This window comes from Pleurodeles waltl, chromosome 9 (assembly GCF_031143425.1).
Source record: "Pleurodeles waltl isolate 20211129_DDA chromosome 9, aPleWal1.hap1.20221129, whole genome shotgun sequence".
Taxonomy (NCBI): domain Eukaryota; kingdom Metazoa; phylum Chordata; class Amphibia; order Caudata; family Salamandridae; genus Pleurodeles; species Pleurodeles waltl.
The window spans coordinates 168500401-168527586 of NC_090448.1; the positions used below are offsets into that span (position 1 = coordinate 168500401).

Genomic DNA, 27186 nt, shown 5'->3' on the forward strand with positions numbered 1-27186 from the left:
TCTTGCACCATCTCACATTGTCAATACATCTGTTTCCCAGTGAGGAACTAATTTAAAAAGCACGGATATGGCGATGTTATGGTTTTCGTGAGAGGAAAACACATTTGCTGCCAATTTACCCTCCACTTACCAGTATCCCTTGATATTGTTACATTTTGTTAGCATTTGCAAGGCTCAGAAATTGTCATTAGTGTGGCATTGCAGCGACTATCAGTGTAATATTTGCCCCATCCCTAAGGCACGGCCATTTGACACAAAACGCACAGTTGTTCCTTGTACCAAGAACTACACGTGTCCAGATTAGTGACTCCTTCATCACAATTTCTAACAAAACCTCGTGTTTAAATCACTTACCCAGCATGCTACCAAATGCGTTGCTGTATCTAAAGCACATCAAATACTACTAATGTAGCAACTACAGAACACAAACATGAAATTGTTGAAACACTCACCTTTTCACGAATTCTGCCACGTAACGCACTGCTGCATTATTCATTTAGAAAAAATGCTTTTTGGCGTTAAGTTAGCTCGGCCTGACATGATTCTCTTTATATGCGTAATTCTTATTTAGACCAGTAAAGCTAATATAGCTTGGTGCATTTTATAACCTAAATTTGTGTAATTAAAGATATGCAACGAAGACCTGAGGGTGGAACAGTAACTCTAGAATTCAAGAAGACACTGACATTTTCTTCAGTGAGCCATGAGGCTTTGTATTGATCAATGCTGCAAACTGAATCCCCTCTAGGCGCTTCCTTTCTGAAGAAGTTGCAGTTGGAAGGTTGCAAGAGACACCATAGTGCAGGTGTTGGCTTATCTCATAATTGCCTCAATACTTTAGCCTGCTGAGAGAACTCCTGAAAACCCGGAACTTATTTGTTTGGTGGTGTATATATAAATGCGCTTGTTTTTACTCTCTTTTCTGGTACCACCAGCAGGCAAACTCCCCAAACTGCTTTTATAAGACCTTTGCACATAAATGTATTTAAAAATTAAAGAGAAAAGTGTTTGCAGTGCTTAGTGAAAGACTGGCTACAATTATCTTTTTTTCGTTGCAAAGATTTGACTGTGCTGCGATCTACATTCTCAGGCTTAGTTCCACCTCCCTTGCACCCATATGTGTCTTGCTGCTTCTTGCTGGTAAAAGAAGTACATTTCACGAATAAAAATCTTTCCGTATTGTGTCTCTGCATTAAATGCGTTCTTAATAAAATACCAAATTACAGCAATATGCTTTATGTACACACTGTAATCAAATGCTGTAGCATTACCCTTTACTACTAATTGGACAATACTAATCTCAGTGATACGTACCCGACTGCAGTCTTTATTGTGATAATAACTTAGCTGGCATGAGCAAGGCCACTAGGTCTGGTCCGTGTCACCTATTGGCTTTGAAAATGCTAGTGTTTCCCCCAGAAGGCTTCTCAGCAGGCAAGTACCTACTTAGTGGCTATCTGGAATGTTTTTTTCTGTTGTTCTTTTGTGTGCAAGCAGTAGACATTTTTTTTTAAAGAAAAGAAAATCCATTCCAAAATAACCCCTATTCTTGCAAACACATATTCTGCAGACATTTTTTAATGATTTGTATTAAAAGAAACAAAAAGAAAAAAAACTGTAAGGTGGCCACTGCACGTGTGAGCTATTATGGTGTCTATCTTGGAATGGTTTTTATTTCCTTTTATGAAAAGCTCCTCAAAGATGGCTGCCGCACATGCACGCACAGATGTGGTTGTGGCCATTTTGGAATGGTTTACTTTTGTTTTTTTTAAATCAATTTAAAAAAGTGCCACCACACTTTTGTGCACATGTGTGCAATTATTCTTGGGTGATTTAATTTTCTTGAAACAAAAGAAACATTAGTCTATGATTCTTGTACTATGTTAGAAAGGTTACTACTACTTGTTTAGTGGCAATCTGAAATAAAGGAAAATATATAATAAGTGCAAACTAAATTTGCTTACGTTAGTCCCCATTATTTACCACTGCATTTGTACCTAGGTGCAACAGCAAAAGCACATTCCTGGCTCTAGTGCTATTTGTTTCGGGACATTTTTGCATTCATTATTTCAAAAGACTAAATGGCCTCAACAGTAGTATTTCATGTGAATGTATCTTAATGCATCCAAATATGTAAGCAGTGTCAGACTACATACATTTATACTACTCTTTCGTATTACAACTCTTTCTTCAAGGGATACTTTATTGAAAGAAAGTAGTTCTCAAGACGTGACTCAGCAAACACAGAAACTTAATTTGAGAAAGTGAGGGAGAGTTAGCGTTCGAGAACCATGCAAGACTACTATGAGCAGATGAAATAATTAGCAAAATAGGCACTAAAAATAAAAAGGTGTAAATAAGAGTGAGACAGTGGAAGCCTGAAACCTAAAGGAGAAGAGAGGTGGGAAATGGACTGAAATAAAAGAAAAATGGAGTGAAAGAGAAAAGATAACATTTATAGACAGATTAAAGTGCCTACATTTAAGCAAAAACTTAAACTTTAGTTTTTTCCGCCTAAAGGAAAAAAAGTATTGAGGATCTCACAAAATGCCATGCTTGTGTTTAGATGACAACATCTCCAATGTTTGCCTAACATTTAAGAGACTTTCAGTCATGTAAATACAAGATCTTCTAGGGTCACCTGCTTTTGTGAAATTGTTCATACATCTAACTCAGAATTACTCTGTGTTAGAGCATGAGCTGCAGACTGCACAGTTCGGAGACTGTGAACAGCAGAGACCTCTGTTTCTGAGCTGTGCTGTCTGTAGTAAATGCACTGAGTTAAATGTGTGAGCTTTACTGTAGATGGTGCAGTTGCCTACAGAAATACGCCAAGTGTGAGTGCCTATGCTCATGTTATGTTCCCTCCTGTAAAGTGCTAGAATGGTTTCGATTATGGGAAAGTGTTTGTCCCTGTTTCAGTTCTGGTTATCCTCCTTTTGATAGGTGTCTCGCTCTCACATTTTGCTCAGTCACTGAATTTCTGTGCATCATATTTCAGTTAGGTATTTTATTGTATTGCAGACCTTCTAGACCACTTTACTACTTCTTGTCAAAGCTACACAATGTTCCAGGCCCACCTGATTTCAACTTCCAGACCATCAAAGTTCCAACATCTGTACTGCATGAGTAGTGGAATGATGTTAGCTGAGGTACCATTTGAGTGTGAGTGCCCTGTGCTCCAGACTTGACAAGGCGGCTAGTGAGCACATCTTAGCATGAGGCAGCATGTCAAAGGAGTGTGAGAAGAGGTTTGCAAGTTGCATATACAAATCACATAGGGTTGTGGCCTTAGGGTTACTTCGCTTTGTGCAACACTAGCTCATATTGTTCTTTACAATTCTCAATACTTGTTGAAATACCTTTACTTGGGGTTCTATACTCCATGTCTGTCCTGAGAAGCAGCTAGACTGTTTTTTAAAGGGGAAATTGTCAAAAGTATGATCATTCTTGATCCAAGGTTTCTCCTTTGGCTGTTTATTCTGAGTTTGGAGTCTATGAAGATTGGGCTCAGTCCATGAATCACCTGGTGTGTGTACGCTGTATATCCACTAGTTGTGCTCACTGTACATAAGGTGAATCTCTGGTCATGTTACACATAAGCATACATTAATACAACTCTTTCAAATTCAGTCTACCCTTAAACTATAAACCACTCTTTGATCTCTCCCCCAGAAAAATAGCCCTACGCTTGGTTAACTGTTTCTACTTCAAGATTATACATCTGGCTAGAACTAATTTGTTTGGAATGAATATTGACAGTGGCTTGATTTCAACTACTAAGTTGTAGTCAAATCGTGGCTTCAATGTGTTAGATCATAGATACTGGTACCTAATTTGTTCCTGGAATTAAACATAGATTTTTGCCAGTACTGGTACCAGCAAGATGGGAGTGAGGGAAGGACAAAAGGGTCCACTGGAAATTAATATAAATTGGAAACTGTTATAGATTCTAACCTCTGCTCTCCTTATTGTCCAGGATGATTTCACAGATCACAGATTTTGTCGAGCTACTGTATGGGCAGTAGGTTTTAGCGATTATAGATTTTGGAGTCAAGGATAATTCAGCTGTCACAAGGCAAGTGGTGGGTTATGTATCAGGGAATCTACACAGAGGCTGCCAGTGGATGATGATGACAACTTTTCTAACTAAGGTGCTTCATCATCATTGTGGAGAGTACACAATGTATATTGATAAACTTGTGGCGACACAGCAAGAGTTGTTTGAGAGTTAGGACCTCTCATGGGTGCGAACAGTTACTAACTGATTCATTGAGGTATCAAACATCTCTAGAGGTTGTGCAGCATGCGGTGCTGTTAAGCCAAACAATGTCAAGCTGTTAAGCAGAAGAGGGTGGTTTGTGGTACCAGAGTAGTTTCCATCTATTGCAAAATTTCTGGAAACTAGTTTCAGGATTGTGAATTTTAGTGAATGGGTTGTTGACAAGCAGACTAAATGGTGGCAGTGGTGTCTAATGGGTGGTTTTAATGTTTTGTACACGTAAGAGAAATCACCCTACAAAATGTCTTGTTTACCATGTAAAGTGATTTACTTTTACAAGTTTACCTTACTGAGAGCAAGTGAAGTGTTGAGTTCCCTTTACTGACTGCTAGCATTTTGTAGCCAAATACTATTCATTATTTACAATTTAAGGGCAGTATACATTGTTATCGATGTATGCTCTTTGATTAATTGAGATTAAAGGGTCTTTGTCTTATGGCTGAATGAATAAGAGCCAGACTTACCCTGTTTCCACAAAGGCGTCATAAATTCCACTAATTTGCTCCAGTGATAATATCCTTCTCCATTGTATACAAATGAGTCGAAATATAACAAGCAGCAAGGAATAGGGTTATGGACTCAATGTTGTGTAGGGGGGAGAGATTTAGTGAAATTTGTTTCTTGTACTATTTTAGCAGCTCTGTGATAGAGTGCATTTTATTTACACCATTTTTTAATAAGACTCCGAGATGGATTTATGTCAGCACTGCTAAGAGTGATTTTTCTGCATTTTATTGTGAGTAATTCAATCTTCTTAAAACACTCTTATACACTAAAAAGTCAGAAATCATGTTTGCTGGTAAATCTCACTAATTCAATTTCTGTGTTTCGTGTTTGTCTAGACCTCCATCCTGTCAGACTGTCCGATTTGTATTGAATTGGTGGGAAAGGGGAGAGATCAAACAGCACACAAAGAACTTAAGCATGTTAGAGCAAAAATGAATATCTAGGAAGAGACAAAAGTACAAGCTGGATGTCCCTAAAAAATGAAAAAGGTCAAAAGGGCTAATTCTCAGATCGAGCTTGACGCAAATGGAGAATAGGAACAGAATCATTGCAAGTGAGAGGCAAGGTCAATGTAAAAGAGCGTATGCAAGTCTGGAAGAGAATAATCAACTGAGAAAGGGAAAAAGAGAAGCACAATAGTGAGCAAATTAAAGGCCATTGCACATGCAAGGCAAATCTAGGCTTAGGAAATGGACAATACCAGCCAGATTCATCAAAGTTTTGCCCAGTGCAGTGTCAAAAAACTTTATGCAAATCGATGGAAAAGTTTGAGTTGAAATTTACTTTACAGATGAGATCTTTATATTCCCTATAAACTAGTTTTACAGCAAGGTGAAGTAGTGTTTTGTGCTGCTTTGCTTCAAGAGGGTATCCAGTGGGTGGTACATTAGTGTTTCCATTCAAACACCCTTGATTTGTGACACAGAGCACTACCCACTAAAAAGGCACACAGGGGTTTGTGCCAAAAATGTAGGCCTGTGCATGTGCAATGTACAGCACAAATACACAGTTATAAACTATTTAAATTATATCTAAGCACAATATTTTGACCTGGAATGGCACCCTTCTTGTACAAACCTAAGCTAGACATCATGCGCACTTCCTTGCACCATGATAGAAGGGGTTTGCGTGGTGCAAGGCAGCCTAAAGAACACCTGCACAAGAGATGACAGCAGCAGCGTCGTACCTTAGCAGATATGGGCGGTCATTCTGACCGCGGCGGTCGGTGGTCGCCGCCCGCCAAGCGGTTCCCGCCGAAAGACCGCGGCAGCCATTCCGGCTTTCCCGCTAGGCCGGCGGGCGACCGCCAGAAGACCACCGGCCGGCCCAGCGGGACAGCCCCTTCAACAATGAAGCCGGCTCGGAATGGAGCCGGCGGAGTTGAAGGGGTGCGACGGGTGCAGTGGCACCCGTCGCGATTTTCACTGTCTGCACAGCAGACAGTGAAAATCTTTGTGGGGCCCTGTTAGGGGGCCCCTGCACTGCCCATGCCAGTGGCATGGGCAGTGCAGGGGCCCCCAGGGGCCCCACGGCACCCGTTCCCGCCATCCTGGTTCTGGCGGTGGACACCGCCAGAAACAGGCTGGCGGGAAGGGGGTCGGAATCCCCATGGCGGTGCTGCAAGCAGCACCGCCATGGCGGGTTCCCTGGGCCAGCGGGAAACCGCCGGGAAACCGCCGGCTCCCCTTTTCCGACCGCGGCTTTACCGCCGCGGTCAGAATCGCCCAGGAAGCACCGCCAGCCTGTTGGCAGTGCTTCCGCCGCACTCCGCCATGGCGGTCATGGCCCGCCAAGGTCAGAATGACCCCCATGATGTGGTACTGCTGTCTTCCTTTCAAGCAATGCTGCACTGCAACTTTGCCCCTCCTGTTTTGCAGGACTATGTCAGCGATAGCCCATACTTTCAGCTCTCTGCCTCTATTAGAACCGATTGTAGTGCACGATAATCACAGGAAGAGGTAGGGGACCGAAAGTAAATACACAAAACTGAAAAAAATTGACAGAGGAGAAAAGAAAAACCATAGGCGAAAACCTCCCTGTAGTTTCAAGATCAAAATATTCATAAACGGAAATGGAGAGATGTTGGCAGAGAAAAATGTGCTCTTGTGTAGTTAACTTCATTATTTGGTACCTAAAATATGCACTCTTCGGCTAAAATGGACTTTATGATGGAGTTTGGCATTCTTTAAACATATTCTCAAGTAGTGGTCATTTATCACTGAATTGTGCACACACAGCTGTATTAAAGCACTGCTAGAATACTGATCCACTTTCCAGAGGGAAAGATTCCCAGATGAGCCTAGCCAGGAATCATTTCTCAAATTCAGACTGAACTCATCGTGATAATTACCAAGTTTCAAACTAGGCATGACACATTTCTCCCCAGGTCCTTTTTCATGTCTGTGCGGATATTCTTTTCCATGGCCTTGCAAAACGTACCTGAATTGAGTGTACAAATGAATCCACTCAAAAGAGGCAGCAGAAAAAAAACATAATGTGAGATTAAAGCACTCTTATTTCAGTGCATATTTTAAAGTGTCAAGAACTTTATAAATCGCTTCATTTTTTTCACTGGCGAGTACTGTTTGGCACTTTACTGACGGAGATACAGATATCCATAGGTGCTGAGAGAAGGGGTGCGGCAGAGGGAGAAAACTACTTAGTTCTGCCTTTGAAAGGACAACTCTGCCCATTGTCAAGAGTAATTAAACAACAAACATGGAACATCTTATTCTAATAATCAAATGGTATATTTTTTGACTACGCAAATCAACGTTTAGATTTTCCTTATGGCAAAATGTGTGCATTTTGGAACTTGCCCTGAATGACATTCAGACAGGAAACAGCCTTAACAACGCGGGCTGAGCCATACGTGCCGTTTCCCACAAGTGGAACAATGCCTGCCTGAACCATGACTCTGCCTGGAGTCTGCCTTGACCACGCATATATGCCTTAAGGCAGAGAGCGGTCTAGCTGTGTCGATGGGTGGATTAGGAACAGGAAGGATCAGGAGAGGTAAGTGGGGCCGGGTTTGGGAGTGAGGGGTGTTTTTTAGGGGTGGGGTGGTTTTAGGGGCTCAGTGGGGGTCAGGGGGCTGGAGTTTTGTGCTCAGGGAGGGGTCGGGGTAGTTTTAAGGGAACTGGCCGAGTTTTCGGGCTCAGAGTAAGGGGCATTTTTAAGGGGTGGGGTCAGTTTGAGGGCTAGGGCGGTGGCCTGGATCAAGGTAGATTTTAGCAGGGGGGCAGGATTTTAGGGGTCAGGGTTGGGGTGAGTGGATGGGGTAGTTATAAGGGCAGGGCGGAGTCATTTTAGGGCTGCAGGTAGGTGGGAAGGGGCAGTTTTAAGGGTGGGGGTGGATTGTAGGGCTGGGGTATCAGGTGTTAGGGCGCAGGACTGTGGGGGAATTTACCACACATATTCCTTTACCAATCATGCATGCTTTTACAACGAAATTTGTTGTAAAGGCATGCATGGTAAAATTGTGGTCGTGGTTCAGACGGTGTTGTTTAGGCACGTGTGGTTCAGGCATGTGTGGTTGTGTTATAACATCCTCTTGGATTTGTGCACAACAAGGTCTGAAGGGAGGAGAATGTTGATTCAAAGTATGATCCGAATTAGATGTGCAACAAAGGCACATTACTTCTTGAAAATTAAATTTGATGGAAAGAAACATTTTTAGAAATATTCACAATGGTAAGACCACTCTGATTATTTCCTTTTTCATATGGTATTCACACTATGAATACCAAATTTAGTGTATTTTTTTTACATGGCATCGGGTCGAATGTGGCAACGGTACATAGTAAGTTATAAGTTATACGCTATACTGTACTATGGTATTTCGATTAGTATATAGGTTCTTTCCTTCTGTCTGAGATATAGTCTGCATAGCAGGTCCATGAATCCGCTAAAGTACATAACATATCAAATAAAATTGGTACTCACATTCTGGTTCTACGAATGCTACTGTTTGTTCGACTATTAATTTAGATAACTTCAGTATCCTGTTATATCTTGCTAATCAAACTCTGCACACTTTTGGGTGCTATGGAAAATAAAACAAATTGTGTTCTTTCTGCTATGAAGTTCGAAAAAATTGTTAAGTTGTACTCTTCAAACCAGGTGTATTTGTAGAGGGCACATTCACCCTGATAGAGGTTTCCTGACCTGACTATCAGAAGACAGTAGTTCGTAGTTACCCTACTTAATGGTACTCATTTTAATGACCTGAGAAACATAAAAGGCTAAGTGGGACCTCCGGGATTTGAACCTGGGACTATGGATGAAACAAAGATTGGTGGATTAGATGGATGATTCTGCTGAGACTCCAGACTCTGCTTTCTACTAGAAGTTCAGCCACTCAAGTATTAAGTCATTAACTTCACAGTGTTATTACAGTTAAATAATTTAAATCAAAAGTCATTCAGCATAAATTTATCACAAGTCACTCAGATTTGTACTTGGAATGTTACAGATTACTAAAGACAAACCAATGGACTGCAAAGGAACAGGCTAAATTAATCGCTTCTTCCAACAATAGATACAAATCACCTATAGATTCTCTCTGCAATAACAATGTGTTAGAAATTCGGTTTTTAGTTCGTATAGGTATGTACGCTGTCCAAGCAGGAGCCACAATCCAAGTCAGGGTAAGTCAGATACACACCATAAATGAACCTGTGCTCACTTGCAGGTAGCTTGGTAAGAGTAAGTAGGCTTAATTTAAGAGGCAATGTGATAATGTATTTGTGCAACACTTAAAATGGTAAAACAGTTGAAATACCACACAAAAAGATACCACACCTGGTTAGACAAATAGAGCTTAAATTAATTAGCAAAACAGGGCAAAAATGGGCAAAATCCAATACGTAGAGTTCAAGGTATTAATTTTTAAAGAATATCTGCTAATTTAGTGCTTAGAAATATAAAGCACCAATTGGGACTATCAGGTCAAATGTGAAAAGTGAGGCCAACCGTGATGGAACACGGGTTGGATAAAGGGACCAGCCTTGACCTACTGAAATCAGTACCTTGGTTCGGGGTTGCATCGGTGTCGAGGCAGTGAGCGATGTGAGGAACAGCTGAACCGCTGCATCGTCGTTGATCCTGGCAATGTAGGAAATGCGTTGGTTCCGAACTGCGTAATCACGGATGTGTTGCTGCTGACGCCCTGAGGTGCAGGCAATGTGTCATCATCGAGCTGCAATGCAATGTCATCTGAAGCGACGATGCATCGCATCGAAAGAGATATGGCGATTGTGACGATGTGTGGATTTTGGTATTTGCAGTACTTTATACTCACTTCCAATGGTCCAGGACTGGAATGGCACCACTTGGCAGGGCAAGACTTGCACCTAACAAAGTCCAGATGCTGTTGCAGGTTGTGTTGGAAGACATCTGTGCCCCTGAAATTCAGAAGAACAGGAGGTAAGCTAGCAAGCCCTTGGTGTCACTGTGGGTTCAAGTGAGATGGGACCAGTCCTTCCTTAGCAGGGCAGAGGGCAGCAGGCAGCAGGGCAGCCCAGCAGAAAAGCATTTCTTTCAGAACAGCGGTCAGAGTGGCAGTCCTTGTAGCAGCACAGCAGTCCTTCTTCCTGGCAGAGTTCTTCACAGGTCCAGATGTGTACTGATTTGGCAGGGTCAGTTGTCCAGTTCTTATACCCAGGTGTGCCATTGAAGTGAGGGTGAGTTCAAAGAGGGGTCCTTGAAGTGCACCTTCCTGCCCTGGCTCCAGGCTCACTGCAGGTGTTAAGCAGTCCGTTGCGTGGGAGCAGGACACTGCCTGTTCAGGTGTAAGTTTCAGTTCCTCCCACCCATCCTTGCCAGGATAGCTCATCAACATGCAGATGGGCAGTCAGTCACACCTACCCCTCCTTTGTGTGAGGCTGTCAAAAGGGAATGCAGGAAACCAGCTGTTGCCCCAGCCCAGACATTTATGGGAAACAGGCTGTAGGCACACAGGTCTAAGAGCAGAAAAATTACAACTTTCTAAAACTGGCATTTTCAAAATTGTAATAGTAAATCCAACTTTACCATTAAAGAGGATTTTTCATTACAAACCCAAGAGTACTAAACATGACTGGTCTACTCCTTCTCAATCAGGAATTACACTTTATTATATGTAATAAGGAATCCCCAATGTTAACCTATGAGAGGGGTAGGCCTCACAGTAGTGGAAAACAAATTTGAGAGTTCTTCACTATCAAGACACGTAAAACTTAAAAGTTTATGTCCTGCCGTTTAATTACATAGCACCATGCAATGTGAGCTACCTAGTGCCTACCTCAGAGGTGACATATATGTGATAAAAGAGGAGTTTAAGGCTTGTAAAGGGGTTTTAAATGTCATCAACATTACAGTCAAACTGCACACACAGGCCCTACAGTGGTAGTCCTGAGACACGTTTAAAAAGCTACTTAAGAGGGTCGCACAATCAGTGCTGCAGGCCCACCACTAGCACTTAATTTACAGGCCCTGGGCACATATAGGGCATTTTACCAGGGACTTACAAGTAAATTAAGTATGCTAATTGTGGATATACCAATGTTACCATTTTTGGGGGAGTGAGCACATTCACATTAGCACTGATTAGCAGTGGTAGAGTGCACTAAGGCCAACAAAAACAGATCATCAAAAGTGAGGCAAAGCAGGCAAAAAGTTTGGGGGAAGACCACCCTAAGGCTGACAGGTCTAACACAAGGTACAAACTATGTCTAAGATGCAAAGGTGAAAACCTGGAGAGGAAGTTGCTAAGTAAGGGCTTGATAGATTATCTGATAGATGTTACCTCATAGATTGTGAACAAAAGAGATTAGGGTTTCAATGGAAGCATATGCTTACAAGTGAAAATGGCTATATGTTGTGGCGGGACCAACCAAGATGGCCGAGTGGATGTAATGCATGAGAGCTCTGCTGCAGCACAGGAGAAAAACCAGGGCTACTGACATGCAATGCTGCCCATTTCCCTATGCCTGCATTCCGAAACTCAACAGTAATGAGGGAAAATCTGAAGAGAGGCTCACGGAATAGTGGGAACCCTTTGACACCGCTTGCAACTCCGACGCACTTGTGACTGCCGAGCTCTGGCTGAGATGGTGGCGTAGCGGTCTCGCCAATTCCTAATCCAAGTTCAGGATGCTGATGCAAGCAAGGCCACCCCACCCCACACTAGAGACACACTGATGCCATGAAGACCTGCGGAGAAGGGGGGACATTGCACCGGAGCACAGGCAGCCTTTTTTCTCACCACCGAGAGTCACCACAAACGCAGGTGGGCCTACAATAAATGCTGGAGTGGAGCCCTCCCTCCTCGCGCACCATCCCGTACTTTTCCTGCTGCATCTTCCTGGGGCAGCCACGGACTCGAGACAGGGTGACAAAGCGGGAGGTTGACAGAGTTGTTACACCCACCTCCCCCACTGAGGAACATTACACTACCGAAGCGGCCTGGCAAATCTTGAGGCCTAAATGCCAGACTTAAATATGGCAGCCCTTCCACCTGGCACCCATTAAAAACTCCTGGAACTGCATGATCAGCCGTCAGGCTGGAGGTGGGGAGACGCTGCTGGAGTTGATATATCTACAGCTCTTTCAATCTGGCTCACATATCTCGTTCCTGCTCTCAGCCGGCATATCAATCTCTTTGCTCCTTCCTGGGTTGACTTTTGACACTTATTGTAATGGCACAGGCCTGAGTGACCAATATTATTGACACAAGCAAATGGGTATCACAAACCATAGCCACTAGCTTGCAGCTACCTTGCCATGACACACCAATTCAAGGCTTCATTGGGAGTCATTGATGGATGACATGGCTCCCTCAACTTTTTGGCACTTTCTAAAGCGATTCTGCAGAGGCAGGGGCACAAAACAAAAGACCTGTCTCCCAGGGCCACCTCAGTTAAACCCTCTACTTTAAAATCCCCCCCCTCTGGTGAGATCTATAGACTCTATGCTGCAGAAAAAAAACGTTGTGATAAATATCAGTCTTTCCTCTTTCTCTTTTTTTGGGGAGGGGTGTCCAGAAGGGCTTCTCTGTTGTTATTGCGAGCCCACTTCATGGCTCGGTTGATTATTCTTGGGGGGTATTTCCTAGCCTCCAGTTTAGATGCTAGACTCTGGGCTTGTTTTTTGTAATCTGATATCTTTTAGCAATTCCTTCTCAATCTGAGAAATTGTCCAACCAGTAGGATTGGCGGGGTGAGCACAATCAAACAGGAGTAAACAGTTTTTGGCTGTTGGTTTTTCATGGGTGGTTGTTTTAAGAGCACCATTGGTAGTTATAATGTTTCATTCAAGGAAGACCATATGTTCCTTGCTCATTGTGTGAGTGAATTTCAAGAACTGGTCCTTTCTGTTCAACCACTCTAAAAATGTCACCGCTTGTGTCTCATCCCCTTATGTCATCAATATATCTTTTCCACAATACTATGTCGCATCTGTATGGATTGGTGGGTTTTAGGACTCTCTCTTTCTCTCGATGATGGACATAGAGACCGGCCAGACTCGGAGCAAAGGTGCTTCCCATGCTGGTCTCATGTTTCTGAAGGTACACATTTTTCTAAAAAACAAAATGTTGGTTAGGGCCCAGAAGCAGCATTCCATAACCACATTCCGTGGTGTTTGATAGTCCCAATCCGCGTCAAAGATAACTTCCTCAATTATGTGGGGAAACATCACTTACAACGCAATGAATGCAATGAAATGCATTTATCACGATGCATTTACAACGCATATGTGGTTACCATACATGGCTTTCCAATGCATACCTTTACCACGCATGCCTTTACAACTAATTTCATTGTAAAGGCATGAATGGTAAAGGTGTATGCGTGGTAAAGGTTTTAAAGGTAAATACAGATAAGTATTAAGTGGGTTGAGTGCCATGGTTACCAGAATTCAACATTTGACTCACCAAAGGCAGAGAGTCAAACAATCAGGGTACGCCCAGAAGTTGGGAGAAGGTTTGGACCTTAGATAAAGGCAATTTACATCTAATCTCAATGCCCAATCAGTGATATAACTTTGAAGAAGTATAAGGACCCAAACCAAAACATGTCAGGAAAACAGTTATAGCTAATCCGTGACTGACATTACCTGCATTAATTTCCATAAAATTACATATTCTGGAGATGATGGGGAATAACTGTGGGAAAATTGTTTTTGCTATTACCTCATTATCTCGCCTTTCATCTGGCAGCAAAGGCCTGAAGGGCACATTTCCAGGGCTTGTATGGAAATAATGGGACACATTACTGTATTACTGCTCATTTTCTCGTTATCACAAGGAGTAATTACTATGGAGTATTGCTAGTAGTAAGAGCCAAACGTTTGTAATGATCAGAAATTGAATAAATATTTGCTAACCCAGTTATCGGACAGTGTTTTCCTCTCCAGGGCATTTAAAGATGGTTTGAAATATGCACGTAGTTTATTCTGTTATTTATGGGTAGAAAAGTGGGAGAATATTGTAACAGAACAAAACAAAGTTGGATATGCTTTGTCTGTCTGCTGTCATATTTTATCAGTGGCTTGCGTGCAAGGTTGGGCTGCTCAGTGGCTTTGAGCCTAACCGGCTAAGTGTAGAGTGAAAATAGTAAGAAAATCCAAACCAGTGGGTATTTCTGGATATTGGCAAAAACTAAGTTATGACTGCCTCTGAAAACGGGCATGAGCAGATCCTTAAGTTTACCTGAGTATTATCAAGGATATAACTGTTGGTGAAGTAATGTGTACCTTGCTTCCAATAGTCCTGTCCCTTCATGTACCTATTTGCACTGGAACGGAGGCCACTCAGCCACCATGTATGCCCAGTATCTACAAGTGTTGTAACTAAAGGCACCAAGGCTCACATGCAGGTTTTACTTGAACATGTGTTCCTGAAACACTTTGACCCATCAGTTTAATTCACTTTGATTCTTCAAATAACCCGCATGGTGATATTCCAGTGCAGTGCGTCACCTGTGTGGTCCGTAACAAAGCATAGGCCTAAGGGTCCCAAGGCCTGCCAATAGAAGAAACTATTGATGTATTTTATGCTATCTGGCCCCCTAACTGGGATTAATGTTAAGCGGTGCAGTGGGAGGTGGGGCTCGGAGTCAGCCTGGCACTGCATCACTAGAAGCAAGGAACAGTCAGGTGATCAGCAAAGAAGGCAGCACTGGCAAGGTTGGTGTGTTTTGTTAAGATAGTGGAGTGGTGGGACTAAGGATTGAGTACATGTGCATGCATATTTGTGTTTACCTGTGGTATGTACAGGTCTACATATGTGTGCTTGTGTACGTGAATGATTACTACTCCTTGGCATGTGGATGCTGTCACACATAGCATATGGCCATCATCACCTCTGGCATTTGTCATACCTGCCATATAAGATTACACTCTTTGCAGTGCTGTGGGCATTCTAGGCAACATGGCTGCCCGGGCTTAAGAAGAATGTCATTGATATATTATGGGCATCACTGCAGCCCCAGCAATACTAAGGCCATTGGCATATTTTGGGCATTCTAGGTATTATGTTGGCTGTTGCATCGTCAAAATATGTTCTAAAATGCACAGAGTGGTCCCTTTTTTTCTTGTGGAATAACCCCCTGAATTCATATGTGGTAGCTGAGACTCAGTCCTTCAAATTTGGGCAATTTGGGTTCATCCCAAAACTTTATAAGTTCTCCAGCTGCCACTGAAATTTTCTTGGGCTGGACGCCCAACCCATATCACTACAGGCTACAAAACAAATTGTTTAATACACCAATTGTATGTGCTGAAATATTTATTGAATACCCCTTGAGAACTGCCACTAAAAATATTGCTTTGGTACATTATTATTTGAAATTTTTTTCTATACAATGCATCCTAGACCCCAATGTTTACCGAAATATACTTCAGCATTAAGGCTATGTAGATGATGAAAATTACCCTATGAATGAGCATACAAATAGTGTTGTAATGCAAAATGATGGGGGGGGGGGCTGCTGAATGTGATGAAGGGCCCTTGAGTCTCTGATATCTCATAATTATTCATTGACCTTGGGCTGAATAGGGCCCCCTGAAGTGTTGGGGCGCCCCTGCGGTGCAGTGCCTGCAGAGGTCTGCGTTACACCCCTGCATACAACACATGGTCTAGCCATGTGTTTCGAAAACGTTTTTTTAAAACAACATTTGTTGCCCAATATTTTAAAATTCTTAGCAGTGGGAGGTGACAAGGGAGCAATCACTTAACGACAGAAATGATAGGATTGCTTATAAACTTGCTCATTTATTAAAACTAGAATTGCTCAAAACTCTTATGACATTAATTAGGCCACTACTGGCCAGCACCCCCACTCTGAACATCTTTACAGCTCCTTTGCAGGTATCTGGGCTTTTCTCATTAAAATGTATGTTACTGCGCGCTCACAGGTCAGTAAGTGGCATTTTTTAAATGAGGGCGAATTTGTTGGAAAATCTCTGCTAAGTACTCCCTTGGTTGTCACAAAACCACTGAAATTGCAACCGTAGTCTTCCTAGCAACTTGCCTTGGGAGAGCTCTTACTAGTGCTGCGCTGCACAACTCTCATTTATTTCCATTTTAGTACTGCAGCAGCATGTGTTGGTGATTAATGAAAATGTTGACTTCAGCAGAAATGTTAATCTGTAGATATCCTCCTCTGTTCGCTTATATTCGCACATATCTTGCGGCATGAAGACCAATCGCTGGCCTCCTCCCAAAGGCTGCGCTAGCATACCACAGCTAAGGCTACATTCAGACAAACCACTTCTGCAGTAGTTATGTTGTGCTTCCGAAGAGATGACTGTGTTTCTCAGCATTGATGTTGCTCTGTGTAAACACCAGCTCAGTGGGATTCTTATACTTTATCAATTGGGGAAGCGCTTCAACGCCTCATCAGGGGTAGAAAGTATGATACAAAGGTTACAGCAATACATTACAATACAACAGTCGTGGCTCGCTGCACGGTGAAGGGGCAGGGCGGGGTGGCACGCGGATGGGAGGGGAACAAAATAAACATTCAATTAAAAGAATAACTAAATAAAAAACGTACCTACTTCTTCCCTGTCACTGGAGGCACAGGCTCTCAGCCTGCCCTGCGGCCAGTCCCAATGTTGCATGAAAACAGCATTAGGATTGACCGGTGCACCCTGGATGGGCGCTCTCAAGCAAACTGGGAGCCTGTGCCTACTCTCTCCAGCCCAACAACACAGTGCGGGGTTGGAGACATCACAGAGAGGATGTGTGTTTGGCCAGCCCAAGACGGCTGGCCAAACATACATGAGTACTGAGGGGCGAGGGCTGTGAACTCCCTCTTTGTCCCTGTCATTCCCAATGGCCACACCCCTTTAACAATAAAACGTTAATAAACACAGTTTATTATTGTTTTATTGTTAAACGTTTGCAGCGGCTGCTGCTTGGGGGGGGGGGAGTGGATCCTCCGCCACAGCAGAGGAGCTGCTGCTGCAATACAATTCAGTTATGCTCCTTCTGTCTTCATCTTCGTCACTGGTGCATCCTTGCAAAAAGTTTTATTCTTCGTAGCAAATTGCTATATTAAAGAAACAATTATCGATGTTATTGCATATGCCCACTTAAGCTGATAAATAATGCACTCGGCTCAGAATCTGTGCAAGCTGGCCCATTATCATATTGTGGTTGGGTCTTCACCACTTTCAGCCACCACTCATGCAGACATTATGTACTATAATGGCCCAAGCTCAGGCTATCATCTGAGTTAATATTTTCCCCTTATCTGTCCATTGCATATGGCTGAAGGGCACTCGAGCATTAGCCCTCTTTTCACCTGTGTGCGTGTAATCACTGCATAGATTTCCCTTTGATAAGGAGAGTGTGTGCACCATTCTATGCACAAGCAAAAGGTTCCACAAGCCGCCTTCAGGTTCCTTCCTTCTCTGCAAACTGGATGTGAATGTTTATCTATCTCAGCCATTCTGAGGCTGGAGGCACGGACCTGGGGACTATGTTAGAAATCGGGGCTCTAGTTGGCAGAGGTTTGAACTCTGTCCAAGTAGGGACCACAATCCTCATCAGAGCAAGTAAGATACACACTGAAAGTTTACCTGTGCTCCCCCTCTGGTAGCTTGGCACAGAGCAGTGAGGCTAAACTAAAGAGGCATTGTGTTTAGTATTTGTGCACACACACAGTAACACAGTGAAAACACCACGCAAGGACTCCACACCAGGTTAGGAAAATAGCCTATATTTATCAGAGTCAAGCAAGACCAAAATGACAAATATCCACCTTATACTAGTCAAGCTGTGAATTTTCAAAGATGAAATCATAATGCATTCAACTTAGAAGACAGTAGCTCCAGCTAGGGCTATCTGGTTGCGCTGGACTGGTGCAAATCCAAAAGTGCAATCTGACCGGAATGCAGCACGGGCCGGGTACAGGAGTCACGCAAACCTGCTGACAGTACCTTTGTTGCATCAGTGCTCAGTAATGATACGTTTATCCACAGGTGGGAATGCGCCATGCTTACAGGAGATGCGTAGTTTCCTGATCTGGCAGCGTCGTTAATGCATCAATGTCTAGAAGCAACGAGTACTGGTTCTGATGTGTCGGTGCTGAGTCGGCCAAGCTGGGGCTGCTTTGTAAGTCGGGGTTGTTGGCTCGTGCAGTTGCTGAGCGCTGTCTGTGCTTTCAGAGCAGGCAGCAGCAAGGCGGTGTTTCTACAGCGGGATGCATTGGTTCCAAGTGATGCACCAGTGTTGTGTCAGTTCTTGTGTTGCAGCATCACGCTTGACAAATCATTGCTAAGAAACTGCTGTAGGCTGTTGCCACCTTGTGGCCTGTCTTGGCTGACATTGTTCCCAGTGGCCTGCCTTGTATGTCCTCTCATGCGTTGGAGGTTGCAACTGGTGACTTGAGTGGTACCATCGTGCACTGTCTCAAATGAATGAGGTGCTACTTCCTGGGTCAGAAGGTACTGTCCTTATTCAGGGCAGGCTTGAGAGAGGCTATTTGAGGGCAATGCCCCACCAGCAGCTTGATTCATGCATGTACCAGAAGCTCACTACTGCTTGGAATAAGATGTTACAAGTGAGTAACAACACTGTTTTCTCATTGAAAAGTGCGCCAGTCAGAGGAAAATAATGTGTGGGCCTCAAAGCAAGAAAAGTGATCATCCAGGTACTCATAACATCAAGGCTGGACTACAGCAACACCCTATATCTGGGACTTCTGGACTGTCTGCTTAACAAGCTCCAAGTGTTCCAAAATACAGCAGCCCACGTTTTACTTTGCCTGCCCCCAAGAACACGTGTCTCTGCACCTGCATGCTTTCCATTGGCTTCCGATAAAGAGAATTCTCTTCAAAATGTTAGTCCCAGTCCATAGAGCACTGCACCATTCAGGTGCAGGCTATCTCAGCGGCAGATTTAGTTTCTGTGCCCCTCCAGAAACTTGCAGTCAGCCCACTGATTTCTGGCAAGGATCCCTAAGATCTATCCCATGAGAATGGGCAGAAGTACCTCGGACCAGTGGCTTGGAATAAACTCCCACTGGAGCTATGCTCAGTAGCTGCTACCACCTTGTTTAAGAAAAGGTTGAAGACTTGACTGTTCCAAGACTTGGTGATCTCACCACAAAGCATGGATGACTAAAAGCTCGGTGCTGGGACACTTCATGAAGTAGCCGGCTTTCTAAGCCCCATTCCATTCGTTCATTCAAAGTGAAGTTATTCACTTACTGCGTGTAGCTTTCTGTTAACTTGCTTCATGCTGCTAAATGACCATGCAGATTGTCCTTCAAGGCCACTAAGGTGTAGACCTTTAGCAGATAACAACTCCCTGACATTAGAATTGCATTCACAACAAGGGCTTGAAAGCATTGCTTCTTGATTTAGTGTTTAACGTATCTGTTGTTCCGTTCATTCATACATTAGCCCCCTCTGTGCTGTACCACCTTCCTTTTCATGGTCGTACCCCTCACTCTCTGGGAAAGTGTCACTGGGGAATTCCCTTGGCCTTTCCCTTACTTGCGTGACAAATGCATTTCTCCCCAAATAATCCAGCATGAAGAAACAAATATGGCATTGAACAGGAAAACAAGCACTTCAGTTGCGGTTGCGTAAAACTGATTCACTAGTCCCTGGCGAATGCCTGCTCAAGAAGCTTACCGCTCATTCACAATTCTGAGGTTCAAACCGGACCCTGTGCACTAACAGATAATGTGCGTTCTGTAAAAGGGAGTTGTGTTTTTTTTTTTTTTTTTTATTTGCAGGGAAAGCGTATTTGGGCCCTCATATTTCCAAGTCCTAGTTTATAGTATTAGTTTTAGTACGTGATGGATGCCTTTGAGTGACATGGACATTTTGCTGCGCTTGCCGTGCTTAACTCGCGCTGACTTATGACTGACAGAAAAATAATTGCCTCTCTTTCCGAGTATTAACTTCTTCTGTCAAGGAACATTGAGAACGAGCGGCTTTCTGCAAATGTCATTACGCACCGCATACACCAAGCCATGCAGCATCTGTAAAGCCTCGCGAGATTAACTGCATCTGATATTTTATGAACCTCTTCTACCGATACACATTTAGGGGCATATTTACAAGCCCCTTGCTCCACCTTACACCGCCCTAGCGTCATTCTTGTTACGCTAAGCCGGTGTAAAATGGGCTTTCTCCCTCACCATATTTACAAAGTGGCACAATGCATGCATTGCACCACTTTGCAAACCCTGGCGCCATGTTATGTCAGTGTCAGGCATTATATATGCAAGGGGGGCGTTCCCATGCAAGGAGGCATGAAAAAATGTTGCAGTGAAATTTACATTTCACTGCGCCGTTTTTTGCGTCATTTTTAACTCCTGCTCAGAGCAGGCGTTAAAATGATGCACCCTTATTAACCTGTGGGCCTCCCTGTGCTTTGCTACACTGCATCCAAATTTTTGATGCTATTGTGCTAACAACCACCATGGCGCACCGTGTCATAAATACAGTGTAACCATGGTGGCGGTAGGAGGACACAAGGAAAGACACACATCGGCACACGTGCACCATTCTCTTATAAATCTGCCCCATAGATCTGTTCTTTTGACGAGAATGTGTCAGAAGACAGACGCCGTGGCTTTCGCTGTTTTTCAGAGTGGTGTGTTCCTGGCAGAGGAGAGTACTTCCGAGTGTTAATTGCATGCATGGGCGGCCCTGACTTACAGTGTGCGGGTGTTAAATAGTATTAATACAGTAGGTAATTCGCGCGAGCTGCGTGACTCTTATGACTGCATTTTCCTAAATGTTCCTATCGCCCACAACCGCCCCAAAGGAAAAGAGGCTGGGTTGATGTTAAGTGCACCTTATTCTAAGAAAGAAGTAAAAACGCGAGGCGGAATTATGCACACATACGTGCAATGTGCCCTTCCATTACTCCGGCGCCATTAAGGGCATCTCTCCAGAGCCTTCACGTAGTTCAGGCTGAGGTGAGCAGAAAGTGGAAACTTGGCAGGTGGCGGTAGAAGTCGACTGAAAAAAAACAGGCAAAAGTGTTTTATTGTTAACCTATTCACACATCCTCAGCTCTCCTTTATTGTAAGGACGGGAGAAATGGAATTCTCTGTCCCTGGTTTGGAGTGTGAATTGGCCTGGAAGCAGTTTGTACTAGCCTGGTTTATTTCAGGAGAAAATCCCTTGACTCTTAAAAGCAAACAAAATTACAGATTTATTTCCATACTTGGATCTGTCTTGCTCTGGCATGTTGTATGTTGGTTACGCATTGGCTGTCCCTTACGGGCAGCATTGTATCCGAAACCTTTCCATCCACTTTTAGGTCCTTTATTGTTTGCCTTTTTTGTCTGTTGTCAATTTTCTGTTTTCAATTAGCTTATCTCACCATTAATGTATTTGTGTCCCATCCTTGGAGCATCTCTTTATCACCTATTGATTTATGCCTTAGATGTGTATCCTTACACATCTGCTGTGCTGGTCTTATTATTCTTTGGTCGTTGCTTGTCCGTAGCCTGTTATTGTCTTTACGTCGCTCAGATGCACACTCTTCGCCTCCTTTCTCTGCTGTTTTTCAGTAGCAGTCCAGCGTTAGGCTTCTGTAATAGACCATACACTGCCTGGATCCACACCCCAGCCCGTCCCCAAAGTGCTTGTATCATTGCAGTTTTGCATTGTAGTGTTTTTATGGTACTTTGACTAATTGTTTGTTCTGTCTTCTTTAATTGCTCGTACAACACTTGGCTGCACACTCCCGGCCGGTGGCTCTCTTTTTACATTCTTTTCTTTGTATTTCTATATTGTTTCCAATGTCTTTGCCTCAGTTTATTTTGCCAGCTTTTATGCACTGTTTATTGTTGACAGTTCCCTTTCTTTTCACACAACCGTCCCGTTTTTATCTAAGAATCTGGATAAAATAATAATGAAGTAATATTAAAATAAAAGAATGTACTTGCAAATTACTGAAGCCCTTGTGTAACTGTAGTTATGCATTTAATTTATATATATTGTGAAGAGGATTGCTGTTCAAGTTCTTATATTAACTGGGGAAGAGAAGTGGCCTTGCGGCCCCAGTTGCCTACTGTGGAAATAGGGAACCAGGGTGAAATTCCGGCTTCTGCTCAACATCTTGTGGTCCTGGGCAAATCACCTAAATCTCCCTGTGCTTGAAAATGTGTAACTAGATGCACACTTTTGGCCGGTGACCTTTGTGCTTATATTCTGTTCTTAGCAATGCTCATCTCCACAGCTCCACTCCTTTCCATCCTTCTGCAACCTACGGTTTGAATTTTAGTTGTAGTCGGCCGCATGTTGTTGACATGGCTCATTATGCCGCTTTCCTGAGCTGTGTTTTGTATATTTACTTCCCTTTCTGCCCTATTTGATTTAAAGCTGGTAAAATATTTTGTAAAATCATTATATTTATGTCAACACCCCGATGCTTCCTCCAAACGTTATTTGTTTAGAATGTAATCAGCAGCACGCTGTGCTATTTGCTTGTGTTTGTCACTTTCAGCTGCGGCACAAAACAAAGTTACATATGCAGAAAAGGTGTAGAGTAGTTGGTCACGATTCCCAGGTAGATTTTACTTTGTTAACTCTGTTGACCTAAGAAATTTTCAATGGAACATCACTAGGAAGGGATAAACATTTACTCCTTTTCTTCATATCCAAGTGTGAACGATTACATTTGCAAGTGCTTGTTTTGGATAGGTTTTCTTATGATGATTGTTGGACTTTTGCTTTTGCAGGGTCATCCCCAGACTTTTTTGCCTCCTGCCTCCTATAATTTTTCTGACATGTTGCTGTTGGCTTTTCAACTCTGAGCACTTTACCACTGCTAACCAGTGCTAAAGTGCATATGCTCTCCTGTTTAAATTGTATGTAAGTGGTTTATCCATGATTGGCATATTTGATTTACTAGTAAGTCCCTAGTAAGGTGCACTAGAGGTGCCAGGGCCTGTAAATCAAATGCTACTAGTGGGCCTGCAGCACTGGTTGTGCCACCCACATAAGTAGCTCTGTAATCATGTCTCAGACCTGCCCCTGCAGTGTCTGTATGTGTATTTTTACACTGTAAATTCGACTTGGCAAGTGTACCCACTTGCCAGGCCTAAACCTTCCCTTTCCTTACCTGTAAGGCACCCCTAAGGTATGCCCTAGGTAGCCCCAAGGGCAGGGTGCAGTGTATGGATAAGGTAGGACATATAGTAATGTGGTTTATATGTCCTGACAGTGAAATACTGCCAATTTCGATTTCACTGTTGCAAGGTCTGTCTCTCTCTCATAGGATAATATGGGGGCTACCTTTAAATATGATTAAAGTGTAGATTCCCCTAGAGAAGAGATGGACAGGTGGAGTTTGGGATCCCTGAACTCACAATTTAAAAATGCATCTTTTAGTAAAGTTGATTTTGAGATTGTGAGTTTGGAAATGCCACTTTTAGAAAGTGAGCATTTTCTTGCTTAAACCATTCTGTGACTCTGCCTTGTTTGTGGATTCCCTGTCTGGGTCAGTTGACAGTTGGGTTGTTTTTCACCTCACACCAGACAGTGACACAAAGGGAGCTGGGGTGTAATCTGCATTTCCTGATTAGCCATCTCTGCTAGGAGGGAGGGGTGGAGTGGTCACTCTCATCTGAAAGGACTGTGCCTGCCTCTGACAATGCTGTCTCCAACCCCCTGGTGTGTGTCTGAGGCCTTGCCTGGGCAAGGCAGGATTTCACAAGCAGGTGTGAGTCCCCTTTGAAGAAAGGTGACTTCAAAGACTAAAATGGGTATAAGAAGGGCACCCAAACTTACAAACTTTAGAAACACTTCTGGAACCAAGAGGAACCTCTGCCTGGAGAAGAGCTGATAGCTGAGGAAAACGTGCTGCCCTGCCTGTGACTGTGCTTTGTGGAGCTTTCCTGCAGTGCTGCTTCTGCCAGAGTAAGAGGGCAAAGACTGGACTTTGTGTGCCTTCCATCTTGAAGAAGAAATCTCCAAGGGCTTGATGTAGAGCTTGCCTCCTGTTGTTGAAGTCTCAGGGATAGCAAAGACTTCTTCCTGCCAGCACCTGGAGTCTCTGGAGAGACCCCTACTCTGCTCTGTGGTGCCCTTCCAGTTCCTGGGACCCTGAAAGGAGAGGCTGGCAGCCTAAGGACAAAAATACACGCACCGAGCGCCGTGCGGAGAAAAGATCGACGCGAATCCGATCGCGGCTGAGAAAACGACGCGGCGCCGGCTCCGCAGCTGAGAAACAACGCCGCAGGAAACGCGACCGGAGAATCGACGCCCGGAGCAGGAGAAACGACGCGCAGCATCGCTGACGAAGGCTGAGAGATCGCACCCTGCGCCGCGGGACTTCGGACCGTCGCGTGGCTGGCTTTTTCGACGCGCCTCGCCGAGCCGAGCTGTTTTCGACGCATATACCCGTGCCGGGTTATTTTCGACGCACACCGCCCGTGCGGGGTTATTTTTGCCGCAAACCAGGTACATTTACACGCTAGCAGCGCTAGTGTGTTGTTACAACTACCTAAAGACTCTTTTTATTTTAAACCTTTTAAAAATCATAACTTGACTTGTGTATGTTGGATTTTTGTCGTTTTGGTCTTGTTTTGTCTAGATAAATATTTCCTATTTTTCTAAACTGGTGTTGTGTCATTTTGTAGTGGTTTCATTAAGTTACTGTGTGTGTTGGTACAAATACTTTACGCCCAGCACTCTGAGGTTAAGCCTACTGCTCTGCCAAGCTACCAAGGGGGTAAGCAGGGGTTAGCTGAGGGTGATTCTCTTTTATCCTAACTAGAGTGAGGGTCCTTGCTTGAACAGGGGGTAACCTGACTGTCAACCAAAGACCCCATTTCTAACATTGGTGACCAGCGGTCGGGATTGGACTTGTATTTGTACTTGACATACAGTAATTAAGTGTACACTACTGTTTTGATCTCAGACCACTACGTGACCACATACTACTTGTCTTGTGATCCTGCTTTTTGTTCTCTGATGTCCTCCTGGAAGTATTGATAATATTTTTGGACTTTGTTTTTTGGTTGTGAAGCCTTTGCAGAAATGGAAGTCAATTTCTGGCACCTATCTATGTATAAAAAGTGGCAGCTTAAAGCATTCTGCATGGAAAGGGGACTGGCTGTGAACAAGGAATCCAGAAGGGAGGATCTTGAGTCAGCCCTGTTTCAGGATGAATTGAAACGTTGTCAGGCAACACCACCAAATGAGTCTGAGGAGGATAACTACTCTGAGGAGGAGGATTACTCCAAAGAGGAGGGCAGTGGCCCTGAGGAGGGAACAGAAAGAGATGATAGGCTCCTAGCTCGAATCCGGAGTCTGGAAGAGTTTAAGAGGGCCGAGGAGAAGAGAGCCTTAGCCCTGGCAGAAAGGAGGAGGGACTTAGAGATTAAAAAAATGATTTATGCTTACGAGCTTAAATTGAAAGAGCTGGAAGTCATGAGGGCTGAGTCCAGCTGGAATGGTGGCAGCAACAATTGTATATCCAGTGATGCTGCAGAAGTACACATGCCCAGAGAGGTGGTGCCCTACTTGAAGGAGGGAGTTAACACACGCCAGGAGGTTCAGGGGTATGAGGTAGCTCCAGTGATGCACAGGGTCCCTGAGGTGGATTGGGGAACTGGCATGGGGAGTCATATTCCTACTGGTGGGAGGGACACTCTACTGACTCTAGTTGAGAGTGACAGGGAGAGGGGTTCCCCCCAGGTAGAAGTCCTGGTTATGGAGTGTGAAGACATCCCAGAAGAGTGTGGGTTGAGTGTCAGGGACAGTCAGGTACTGTCTCACCAGTCTCAGGAGGGTGATGTGGGGTGCTTTTTCAAAGCAGAGTCACTGGATGGTTGGGTGAAGGGTACTTTGGTTAATTCATGTGAGGGGCTGAGTGATGTAATTGCTGGAGAGCATATGTCTAGTCCTTATTTTCCAGAGCTATGCCAACACCAGGTGGAGTGTGAGTTCTCTGACCCCAGGGAGCTTACAATGGAGGCAGACTTCTGGGTGAGTACCAGAGAGTCTGAAGAGGCATTCGGGGGTGCTCCTGAGAGGAGTGGTCTAGGTAGTTCCCAACCAGGTGAGGTAGGGAAGGATTGTAGTGTCCCAGGTAGGTCCCAGTGTAGTGGGATGGGTGAGGGACCCCATGTCCAGTCTCAGAGGAGAGGGAATGGGGATGGGTTGAGGCCCAAGGTGCCCGAGATCCGGTCCCAGGTCCTGGAGGGTTCCCTGCGGGAACCCCAGGAGGGGAGCCTAGCCTGTACCATAGGGCCATCTGTTGAGGGAGACCCCACAGTGTCAGGAGAACTTGGGGGGGCGGCTGTAGCCAGCGTCCCACCAGTTCTGGTGTCTGGCAGTACCACTCCTAGTGAGGGGTTGCAGAAGTCCAGACAGAGGGTTGAGAGGGGGTTGCGGACCCCAGTGGAGAACCTGGAGGGTCAGGGGTCAGCTCTGAGAGCAGAGCCCCCCATGAATGACCTTGGTGAGACCATTTCTGGGCTGGGGGGAATCCAGACTCTGTCACATGGGCAGAGGTCAGGAGACCTGCGCCAGCCAGACTCTTGTGTGGCCCTTCGGGACAGTGTGTCCCTTGAGGGGGGTAAGTGTGCCCCCCTGGAAGTCCTGGTGTGCCAGGCAATGGTTCAACCGCAGGGTGGTGACTCTGGGTTGAATGATCAGGTTCAGGGGGTAAACTCTGACCTGATGGGGGGTAAGTGGGCTCCCCAGGAAGTCCTGGTGTGCCAGGCAGTGGTTCAACCGCAGGGTAGTGACTCTGGGTTGGATTGCCAGATTCAGGGGGTAAGCTCTGATCTGGTAGGGGGTAGGTGTGCTCCCCTGGAAGTCCTGGTGTGCCAGGCAATGGTTCAACCGCAGGGTGGTGACTCTGGGTTGAATGATCAGGTTCAGGGGGTAAACTCTGACCTGATGGGGGGTAAATGTGCTCCCAAGGA

The 27186-nt window shown here is 44.3% G+C and overlaps 1 protein-coding gene across 8 annotated transcripts in view; it reads left to right on the top strand.

The window, feature by feature from the left end:
• Positions 1 to 27186, top strand: part of PRICKLE2 (prickle planar cell polarity protein 2) — a 1019428-nt gene that overhangs the window by 971163 nt on the left and 21079 nt on the right. The window lies entirely within an intron of this gene.